Raw genomic sequence first — 12,382 nt, 5'->3', positions numbered from 1 at the left:
AATTACTCCACTAGTTTGTTGTAATCATTAATACAAAGATCGAACACAGAAAAAATGTGTTCATGATGTAATGTTATAAATATTTAAATAAAAAGAAATTGTCACCAAAATTGAGTACATAAAACTTACCTGAAAATCACCCAAGTAATACTCAATCAAATTAAATACCAATTTCAAGTATGAAGCTTCATTCGCATCATGCGTGTTTTAATTTCGTCGAGTCTTTCAAGTTGTTCCGGACGAATGTCGGAAGGAGAATGAGAATAGACCCCCAGGTTCTACTCTCGCACAATGGCCTAACACATTGGCCTTATTCAGAGTGGCGGCGGGTGCGGGTGCGAGCGCGGGTGCGTGTAAATGAAATGTACGTAGACGCTCGTTGCGTTCACAGCGGCCGCGCGCGTCGGTGCCTGCCTTGAGGCTGGCGCGGGCGCGGGTGCACGCGGCCATCGCGGGTGTATCTGTAGGCACGGTCCGCCCGTACCTCACAGTGCTTGGTCTAGCGTTTAGCGTCTGTTTGCGATTTCGACGTGTGGATCTGCCCGCTCGCAGCCGCTTCGGCATTGTGAAAGGGAAGATGCCAAGACCCGCGCGCCCGCACTCGCCACCACACCCGCGCCTGGACTCTGAATGAGCCCATTGTTAGTAAACTTATACAGACTATTTTAAGATCAATGCCATTGTGCCGTTGACAAATGCCATTGAAAATAAATGATTATTGTTAGTTGATCTGTACCTAAGGTAGCATTTTATCTGGAAAACAGGGAGGGTGCTGTACGGGCACCCGAGGTGGCTCACCTAAGGCACTAGCCTTACAGAGAACCGGCTGAAGTTCGTGCAAACGTGTTGATCCGGGGTTAGGGCCTGACTTAGATGGTCCATGTGCGGGTTCGCTCGCACAGTTCATAGTGCTCTTCTCGTATACTCTAAGTGTCGGTAGGTAGGGTCACTATAATCAAAAGTAATGTAGAAAGATATAGGGCTGCACCTAAGGTATCATTTTTATGAAAAGTAAACAAACTTGAAAGTAAAACGTGTTATCATAAATTTTCTTTACATAAGATCGTACGAACTCGCAGAAATAAGGCTAATGGCTATTATATCCAAACAATGGTGCTAAGTACTTGTGGATCGCCAGCCGAGAATTAGCCTTTAGGGGAGGATTGTCGAAATCCGCGCAGTAGTTAAGGCACAACAACGGGATTTATATCCGCTTCTCAGGCCAGGGGAATAATTATTCTTAACAATTCTGTAGTCAACGTTTGGTATAAAGAAAATTAATAAGGAGGGTTTCTATGAACTCGGAAAGTATCATCGTGCCATAGACTAAAACTAAAATGACGAAAAAAAATGCAATTACCCTCAATAACAGAAAAGTGGACAACATTTTAATAGTAACATTCTTGAAAAATTGGTTAAATAAATAAAAACAATTACGTACGAAATTTCTTTTCTTCAATTTTTTTAAAGTTTATTTTAACTGCTTTCGTGGTCGAACGGTTACCATGCTGGACTGCCACGCAGTATAGCAATATTTGTTTGGCCTGCATTTAATTTCTCTCGTGAGTTTGGATGTAATTTGTGTGTCTGTGTGTGTCAATGGCACCCGCGATACAGGGATTTCCTAATGCGGAACTAAGGTGTGTGCGTTAAAAAAATGAATAGCAGTAGCTCCTATATATCCTATATATACCATTCTTGGTAGTTATATATCTTTCCACAGATACTTTAACATATGAGGCGAGAGAGTGTAATTGGAGGGGTAACGTCTACGCATCAGTAATAACATTCCCGTTGAAATTCAAAATTCACCGCATAATAGGTTTTAACCTCTTGTATAAACACTTAATACAAAAGGTTAATTATACAGCTTCTGCGTACTTGGAAAACAAATATCGCAGAATGGTACATTTAGCTCTTTCAGCTTGCTTCTGTAATATTTTAAAACAAATATCGTAAATGATAATCTTTTTTCAGGTGAATTTGCTTTACTGAGTGTGCAGTATTTTTTAATCAATTTCTCGATTTCGACACTGTTGACTTTTGAATGTTGGAGCGAATTTTGGTTAGACCATTCAAATAGCGCTCCATAAGCGACCTCATTATTTAATTTCTTTGGCTTTATATTTTATAATATATATATTTATTATATTTTTTAAAGCCTATCAATAATACTTGCCTGCTAGTGATATTTGTAATAGATTTTAGTATACCATTTGAATTTTATTTGATTTTGAATTCGGGATTTAATCTTGCTTAAGAACATACTTTATTTACTTTTGTTTCAGACGTGTTGCAACGTCAATGGTCTCGAAGAGATTGATGAGGCGCGTGTCAACATCTTCTAGCCGTACGAGTTTTTCTAACTACCCACACTTGGTCTTCATTATTTGTTTGTGTTAGAAAAACTCGCACAGCTAAGAAGATGTTGACACCCGACTCTTCAGTCACTTTGAGACTATGGACGTTGCAACACGTGCATTTTTTATGATACCAAGGGACAGGACTGTAACAGTTGCAGTGCCACTCAGAGCTTTACATAGTAAAGATCTGATGTGCACTGCCATTTCGCCCGTTATCCTAAGACATAAGTTGAAGACTGCGATTTCACCAGCATCCTTATCCTTCAAAACCGGAACGCAATAATGCTCATGTTACTGTTTAGCGGCAGAAATAGGTAAGATGGCAGTACTTCTCTGGACGAACTCTTCACAAGGTGTTGTACTGCTACTGACTTAAATAAAATATGTTATACACGATTAAGTCCCGAATTTAAAGTCAAATAATGTGTGAAAATCGATAGAAAAAAGCTAATAACTCATCGTCAACGTATTTATACACACCACTTCTGGGCACGGGTCTCTCCTTTGGCGAGGGTTTAAGCTACCGTCCGCCACACTGGCCTAATGCGGGTTGGGAACTTCAATTGTTTTTCGATGGTTGTGAACCTTTTTCGACGTGTAGGTTTTGCTTATGATGTTTTTTCTGGTAAATTTCGAATTTAAATTTCGCACATACTAAAATCTCAAGAGGTGCGAACTCGGATTCGAATCCACGGCCCTCTGATTGAGAGGTGGTAGATAAAACCATTAGGTTACCTCGGCTTCACTAGTACTCGTAGAGACCAATTGAACGAGCCCAAATATGACAATTCAGTAGAATTACACTTACAGTAGTAAGTAGCTGAGGAGTTGGATAGTCTGCAGACAGTTCTGGTTGCAACATCAGATCAAGGTTATCATATAATTGGAATGTTATCGGATTTCCATAGTATACCAAATTTGAAGTCGACCGGACGTGTGAAAGTAAAATAAATATAATTTTATGACTGAGATCGCTACATTGCAAGTGAAAAAAATAAAGTGGATTGAAAACAGAACTTTTGAAAAGGGTTGGAGAGGATAGAAGACAGAGTGGAGAAGGAGGAAAATGTTTGGACATTTGTTATGTAATGACGAATTTGTGAGAGTGATAATTGAGGGGACGATAGAAGGGAAAAGAAAGAGAGGAAGACCAAGACTGGCGTATAGTGAACAAATAACAAGATCCAAGTGAACAGCTATAAAGAACTGAAGGAACTGACTATGAACTGTGAAGAGTGGAGGAGGCTACACCAACTAGAGTCTGGCTCTTAAATAGGATGATGATCCTATTGATGATGATGACTTACACTAACTGGATAAAACATTGATGGTCTTTAAACAGCTGAACATATATCAAACAGCTAAGAATCATTCTGATTAGCCTAGAAATAAAAAATAAACCGCTTTGAGACCAGTCCATCGGTTTGAGATCTACAATGACACATTCAGATACACAGACAAAGGTTTCAAACTCATAACTCCCCACTTTTTGCGTCGGGTGTTAAAAAGTAGCGACTCGGATCTAGAAACTTGGCTTTAAAAGAACGGTCGCACTGGTTTGGCACAAACACAAACCTGTTAAGACGAAGGAATTTTCTTATCAATAAAAAAACTAGTATAGCATTTTCACAAAAAATATATAATTACCATGGTTTTTACTAAACATCATGTTATTCAATAAGTAAATAATACAATGTTCAGAACGGAAGTGGCGCTGGTGGTTATGTTTATTTTAAATTTTTTGCAGATAATTTTATGTCAAGATTCCATCGTTCCTTCCGCTCATCGCCTTTGTTTACACCACATTTGCCACCCCCAAAGGACTCATGAAAACCGAGGAGAACTGGCCTAAAAATACAGTTAAGAATCACCCTGCTCTGGCAATCATGTCGTTATTTAACTCTTGGTTTCTTCAGAATTCGGTTAATATTTAATAGAGTCTAAGAGTGCAAACGCGCGTTCGTAAAACGCGACTACATCGATACAAACGCGCGGCTGCATCGATACAAACGTGTAATTGCATCTATACAATTACGATGCAGTCGCGCGTTTGTATCGATGCAATCGCGCGTTTGTATCGATGCAATCGCGCGTTTGTATCGATGCAGTCGCGCGTTTGCAACGCTGCTAAAAGTCGCCGTGTGTAACCGCTCTTAGAAGTTGCTTAAACTTCATCCGTAAAAAGAAGTTTGTCACACGATAAGTGGAATCACCATTCAACTTATCGCTACGTAACGCTCTTTGTAACTGTTTTTTATTTAAATTTTGTAATGTCAGATGGGGTTAGAGAAACATACTTTGTTTCGAGTCAATTGTTTTGAGCTCTAAGAAGAACAGATAAAGATTTATAAGAATTTTGAAGTGCACTAACTTGCCTTTGTTTAACTACTTCACATATTTTAACAATTATTACACTAAATTTAATATTTACGATGTTTTTGCCGAAAACGTGCTAATTGAGTAACGTTATCTTTCGTAAAAGATGGGTCGAGAGGAATAGTAATCGTATATTTCTTATAAAGGTAATAAATAGTAAATATTAGAGAACATCACATACTTTGGTCCCAATGTAAATAATAATGCATTTAAAATACCGATGGGAATGCTATCCTGGTGTAGTGCATCGGGTATATTTGCGGCAGCTGACACGGACAGCTTCCAAGCCATTATGCGCAAAAAGATTGTCTCGCTGTTGACTCGTGTGAGGCAATGTCCTAACAGCATTCTAAAAGCTGTAGCAGGAAGGTACGATTGTCCTATCCTGAATCCCGTCGTCCAATTTGTTATTTAGTTGAGAAAATAATTTTGTTTGTACCGGTTTTCTGCTAACCTTTTTTATTGCACAGGAAAAAGCACAGATTACCTTTAATAAAAAACACAAACAAAAGTTATCTATTGCTTATTTCTATAAGAAATTTCTTCCTGCAGACCTAAATGCAGGACAACATAACTACAATAAAGGGCTTACGTGCACAAAAAACAAAATTATGCAATACAATATTAATATTCAATACTTAGATAAATACATATTTCATAATAAAATACATATAAAATGGATGGTACAGTAGATAAATAATGCTTCTTAACTCTCAATTTAAAGGTCGCTAACAAAACAAACCGACTGAAAATTGTTGTGGAAGTTATAAGTTTCATTGAAGTGTTGGTCAACGGAAAGTGGGTGAAATTCTATAAAACCATTCATCCCCTAATGGCCATCCCTAGAGGTGGAACATTTTCTTCAAATCTGAATGGGGCCACTACTGATGCCACTTCGGAATAACCCCGTAATATACACACGTAATATACCTGTCCCTGCCGGTACCTGTGCCTGCTGGTATTCTGCCAGGACCCTATAGGTCCTGGCAGAATACCAGTGTCGCGGGCAGCCGCGTCATTTATGCTGAGTCAACGCCTTTTCATTGCCATGGCTTCCAAGAGAGATACTAGTAGAATATATTACTGTGTTACGTCTAAGTTAATGTCTGTATCATGTGTACGTATGTATTTGTCATGGTGGTGTGGTTTGTATGCCTTACTGTCCTTTCACACTTCTTACTTTCTGATGTGGAATATTTTGAAACAAAACTCAACTTCCTTACAAATTTTCTTAAAATCTACTTTACCTACGTTCTAAAGTTTCCTCGAAAGCCAGTCAATAAATTGTTAAATCAAAGTCATTAAACTTGATGCTGGCGAAATTGTCCCTCAATCTGGGGTAGATAAAGTTGCCATAAGCAGAAAAAAGTTAATTGGCCACTAAACCATAATTGCTTCTTTGCTCCGCTTTACTAGATAATGTACCTTTTCGACGCTTAACTTTCTCAAACACGTATCTTACAAAGAGTGATCATTCAGTAGATGGAATGCACTTCTACATTTTTTTTTTCAGTTACTTACCATGGTTTTTAACTTGGTTGCATAACTTCAAGAATCGGTAAAAGATAAATGTATGTGAATATGAAGTAAATATGATATGAAATCAACGACTAAATTTGTATATAAAATGCATTTTTCACCCGACTGCGGGAGAGTTATGTTTTTCAAGAGTATATATCTATGTAAATATCCATTTCTATGTTTCTCTATTGGCTTGTGGGATTTTGACATTATGAGATGTCGTTAGATTCGTCTTGATTGTGGGAGTGTGGGGTGAAAATAGTGATTTCGGTAATTTTTTATCTTTCCACCTAAATACTTTTGCAGTCGGGTTTTTTGCATTCCCGTTACTTTGTCCTAAAATATCGATACCAGAAGTATCAATTGTCGTAAGGGACATTTTGTCGAAAATTAGTTACATAATTACAATACACCGAAAACCGAATTATAACGAAACCGTTGTTCTTTCAGGATTTGAATGTTTATCGCAAAACCACGATTAGGTTTGGTTAGGTTAGGTTAAGTTAGTTAACAGCGTACCCGTAACCTACAGTGGAGAGGAGGAACACTCCGGGGGCTTAGTGCGGCCGAGCTGCTCCCCTTCAGCGTTCACCCCAGGCCAACATAACCCCGGCTCTGCCCCTGTATCTGTAAGCAGATTCCCCCGGATTAACAAAAAAAAGGTTAGGTTAAGTTAGGTTTAAAAGAAAAGCAAAGTCTATCCCGGATCCTTCCCATTAGAGCACCCGAGAAGGCCACCGAGGGGTTTTAGCCGATATAAGTCCAGGGGGTCTACTCCCAAAAGTAAAATCCGATACACGTAGCTGCGTACGTCCTTCGTTTTAATAATGTCTTACTCTGAAACGCGTTAAGTGCCCGATTGCGGAACGATTGCGGAATGAAACGCGTGATTTATATGGGTGTCCGATATCGGATGTTGATAAAGCTACTACGAAAAGCCATTTTGACAACGTGTATCCGTGCTTCGTATCGGACACGGAAGTAACGACGAGTCGAAGATCGTAATTTGACACAAGTAGTTGCTTTCGTGTCGTATTTTGACATTATTTTCATCTTAGAACTGACATAAAACCAACGGTAGCTCGAGGGTATCGTTTGTACATCGTTTGTGTAAAAAAATAGTGAATACTGTTAGTTGTGGAGGCGCTCGGACAAGAAATACGTGAAGATGAAGTAGAGAGACGACGTCAAAGGAATCGCAGTTTCTTGGTATCGCTTACTGATGGCAAAGTTGTAAGCGATTACCGGCTCGCTGCGAGAATTTTGTATAATCTTTTGGAAGATGTAACACGCATGGTGTTCAAAAATATTCTAGGTTTATTGACCCACCACCACCAAGAAAAGTTATTTCTCGAACTGCAAATATGGTTTGTTTGTCAGATTGCACATGCTGTTGCTGCTGTTATAAAGTGTGAAGACAAAGAGCAATACGAACGTGACATTAATAAAACTATAAGTGACATCATAGGATGGATGAATGGAAATGGTCTCAGTATAAACCTAACAAAAACTAACATCATGCAATTTCACTCGTCTAAAAGACTACTGATAGAGTAAACATCTCGTTTAATCTTGTTAATATAGAACAAGTTAAACACACAAAATTTTTGGGTCTTATCCTTGACAGCAATTGCAACTGGAAAGGCCATGTTGAGAACTTGGTTCATGGAACATGTTGTAACAATTTGTCACGGTTTATGTACCCATTGAGAAAATTAGTACAGAATGCGTCTGTGGATGCGGCCTTAACAGCTTATTTTGGTTTTGTGCAGTCTATATATAAATTACTGTATAATTTTTTTGGGAAACTCAGTAGAGTTTATGCAGGTATTTAAGATACAAAAACGCTGTGTACGTATCATCTGCGGTGGGTCTCAAATGGATTCGTGTAAGCCATTTTTCGACAAGTGCATAATCCTACCTTTACCATGCCTGTACATTAAGGAAGTTGCTGTATTTGTCCAGAAATATCCGTCATATTTTAAAATCGCAGATAAAAGGAACCATAGAAGTTTAAGACATGGGCAAAGAATGGTTTACTCGGGCAATCATACCTCAGCATTTAACCACAAAAGCTTTTATGTGATGTCGGTCAAAATATACAAAAGCATTCCGAATGAATTTAAAAGATTAGAGCACATAAAATTTAAAAATGCTCTTAAAACTTTATTATAGTGTACAAGAGTTTTTGGACGACAGTAACAAATTTGGTGACTAGCGATGTGACACGTTTATTAATATATTTTTTTCTCATATTGTGTATGTAATTTAATTTTATTCTGTGACATTTAAATAATATTGTACACCTTAACTGGTAGACTATAGAGCGCAAACCAATGTTATATTTTAAGACCTTATGTTATTACCTATAGGGTAAAACCGGGATAGATGCCGCAGTGGGATAGGTGCCTCGTTTTCAAAAACCTAACTTCCCCAAATCGCAACAAAAAATAATTAGTTTAAATAAGGAGTATAGACACCACTCATCAAAGTTCCTGCGGGGCTTCGTGTGGAATAGACGCGTTTAGCTTATGCATGCGCTTATCTCCGCGGCGAACACGACATCGGTTCAAAATTTCAGACGCAAGTATTTACTATTGCATAACTTTGTAAGTTATAATAAATTCCGTTTTATTTTTATTATAACTATACACTGGTTCATTAACTGCGCACCTCGGTGTCAGTAATCGCTCTTTTGAATATAGCTTGGTTAAATAATAAAAAGGCATCTATCCATATCGAACAGGATAGTCACTTCGATTTTTCGCAGTATAGGAAAAGACAAGAAAGTTAGGAAAAGAAAATAATAAAATACATTATTTTAGTAAAAAAGACAAATAAATGATAATAGTTTAAAAGTAAGTAAAAGTAGTTTAAAGACAAATTAGTCATATTACAAACAGCGAACATTTTTGTATGGAATGCTTTGATAGCTACAGAAATACGAAGTGAAGTAGGTAGTAACTTTAAATACGTATATATTTATTGTTATAGATGTATACACAATACATTATTATACACAAAATATTTTTCTATTTTTCTATTTGTTATATTTTGTAATTAGCTATCAATTTTATTTTACTCCTTAATTTTCATTATTTTTGTTAAATTTTATTAGTGTTACTTTTCTGGTAAACTTGTCAAAAGGGTGTGAGCCTGGTGATCTGTAACACAGGTCCCCAACCTAGTACAGACTCCAGCTCTCACTAAGGTGCTTCATATTTAACATGAAATGTAACAAATCTGCATTTTGTACACCTTTTTGAGAGAAATAAAGCATTTTGTATTGTATTGTATTGTATTGTATTAAAGATTACAAATAAAACATTTTATTATGAATTTTACTATTTTAATCTAAAGAGCATCTATCTTTCGTAGTATTTTCATCGTGTGGCGTCTATCCATACATGTAGGCCATACATCTATCCTCAAAAAAATAGGTTTGCAAAAAGTCAATTTCTTCAAAATCAGTAAATGTTAGGTCAATAAAATCAAGTCTTAATGTAATATAAAAGATTAAACTAGTTATATCCATAGGAATTATTCATGGTAAACCAATAATTTTGAAATTAAGAGGCCCTTTCAAAAAGTGGGAAATCTAACCCGGTTTTACCCTAGTTATTAATAAATGTATTCTTATTCTTCATTAAAAAAAAAATTTTTTTACAGACAAACTTTGCTATGTCTGTGAGGTCAATATATGAACAAAGATGGCCCCGTAATAATGTAGTGCGTTGATGGAAGTAACACACCGTAAATTGCCCTTGTATTTTCTATACATGGGCAACACAACTCAACATATTAAGTTGCGTTCAATATGTACCGGAATTGAGACGTACGAAATTGCGAGTGACGCCATCAAGAGATTGAATGGCCTGAAATAATTTCTAGTATTGTAAAGCAACTTGTGTTTGGAAGTTGTGTATTCAATCATATACTTAAGACTCATACCTATGTAAAAAATAAAATTTGCACTTGATGTAATGATTGAAAATGAATAAACGAGTGAACACAATAAACTTTTTATTTTAATAATTATAAAGAACTTAATGCTGCGCTGCTATCAAGTTAAGTACAGCTGCCTGGAGCAAGTTCCGCCCTTCCGCTGCCATGCCGCTTTACCTTATTGAAAACGTAATAAAAGCAAACATTAACTCAAAATAATACAATTTATTATTAATACATGCTCGTGCGTATGCGTAATGAAAACCAGCAAAACACATTTTTATAGCTTAAAGAAGATAGGCCCAAGAAGCTATACCCAGATACATAGATTGAGCATAGATTGATGAGCGTCACTTTCTAGAAATTATGAATAAGAACAAAGATACAAAACCTAAAAACATACCTTCTGCTAGCACTTGCTGGAGCTAGTCTTGGTGGAGCCTGCTAGCCCGTAAATAATATGGTGATTAACTAATTTCCCTTCAGATCTTGTAGCAGAAAACTACGTCAAAATATTGATGCTTCTGCATGAACTCTCGGAGCATTTCAATTTGGTCAGCAATGGCGTGGACATTCAACTTTATTACACAATATTTTGAATATATATTAGTCAGATTATGTATATTATCTACATTTTTAGAAATTGAAGATTTGTATTTTCAAAATCTCGTCGTCATTTTTCACGACGACAGATACTATTTTTAAACAAATGCTTTATGGCAGTGACACGTAGTCATTTTGACGATGGCTTTGAATTCAAAATGTTTAATTAGCCACTTAGAATAAATTTTATATTACAAAGATATTGGTAATAGCATATTGTAAGTTACATTAATAGTATTTTACATAAAATTAACATATTTGTTGTGAAATGTTCATTTTATAACATAATTCGATTTTTACAGTATGTCCATCTTAAAGGACCCTATTTTTTCATTCATTCTACTGGTATTCTACATTCACGTTAGCCGTGCCGACGTTGCCTATGGCCAACGAAGCACGGCCATCGTTGATCCGAAAGTCCTTCGGGGTACGAGCAACCAACGAACTACGTATTATGACCTTCGTTGCGGACGCAGTCACGTAGACTACATCACTACGTTACGTAGTACGTGACTGCGTCCGTCTTTCGTTTGTGTATCGTTTTGAGCGCATCACTAGAGCCTCAGCAACGTCCCACCTTATAGTGTTTCAACTTAAAATATACATATCGTATTGTTATTTCGTGGATTCTTTTTCGTTTTTTTTTTTTGCTGGACTCGGATTTTTGTACTTATCGTTAAATGTTGACTAGGCTATCATAAAAACAAAGTGTTCTGGGTAGTACCGCGGAGCAAACTTCGTAGCTCTTGGTCCCGGATTCGATTCCCGATAGAACCAATTTGGGAAATGAACTTTTCTGCAGTGATTTTGGACTAGGTGTTCTGAGTAGTGCTGCGGAGTGAATTCCGTAGTCCTTGGTCCCGAATTCGATTCCAGGTAGAAAACCAATTTGGAAAAAATCTAAATTGGTTTTGGCCTCGGTGTTCTGGGTAAACTTGATGAACTAATTAAAAAAAAGATAAATTTTTGTCTATTTTGTTGTTAGACAACCACCAGTGGATGTAGCATGCCGCTGCGATAAACCTTTGGGGGAATTTATCGCTCTCGTAACGAACAATAAAACGGCCTCGTGAACTTCGTGAATGGCGATATAATTATAATGTTTCGTGGTTTTTACTAATAGCTTTTTATCAAACCGGGCAAACAATTTGCAATCGCTGACATGACAATTAACGTAACTAAAAACTGTCAAACATTTTCGGCAAGCGTGATACTCTCCTTGGTGACTTTCGTCCATAGAGTCTGCCACAGCCAGCCGGTGATAATAGGCGGCGTCTAAAGCCGCCACAAACCTATTATATCCACATTTAGCTGTCGAATTCGAGTGATAAAACCGCCATTTTAAAATTGTGTCACAATAACAATCATGGCGAGCTCAATGATGTCATATTTTTGATGCGCCGCGCGCATCTCACCCAACAAAAGAATATCACAGTGCCAGACATGGCCGCAAAAATCACAGCTCATATTGAAACATTTTGACAGTTCTGCACAGTAATTTTATCAACGTAAAAATTGAACACGACCAACGAATAAACAGGTACAGTAAAAAGAAACAAGGCTTTTCTTAAAAA

Source organism: Hyposmocoma kahamanoa, unplaced genomic scaffold (genome assembly GCF_003589595.1).
Source record: "Hyposmocoma kahamanoa isolate Upper Pololo Valley unplaced genomic scaffold, ASM358959v1 64, whole genome shotgun sequence".
Taxonomy (NCBI): Eukaryota; Metazoa; Arthropoda; class Insecta; order Lepidoptera; family Cosmopterigidae; genus Hyposmocoma; species Hyposmocoma kahamanoa.
Note: the sequence above shows the minus strand (reverse complement) of the source record.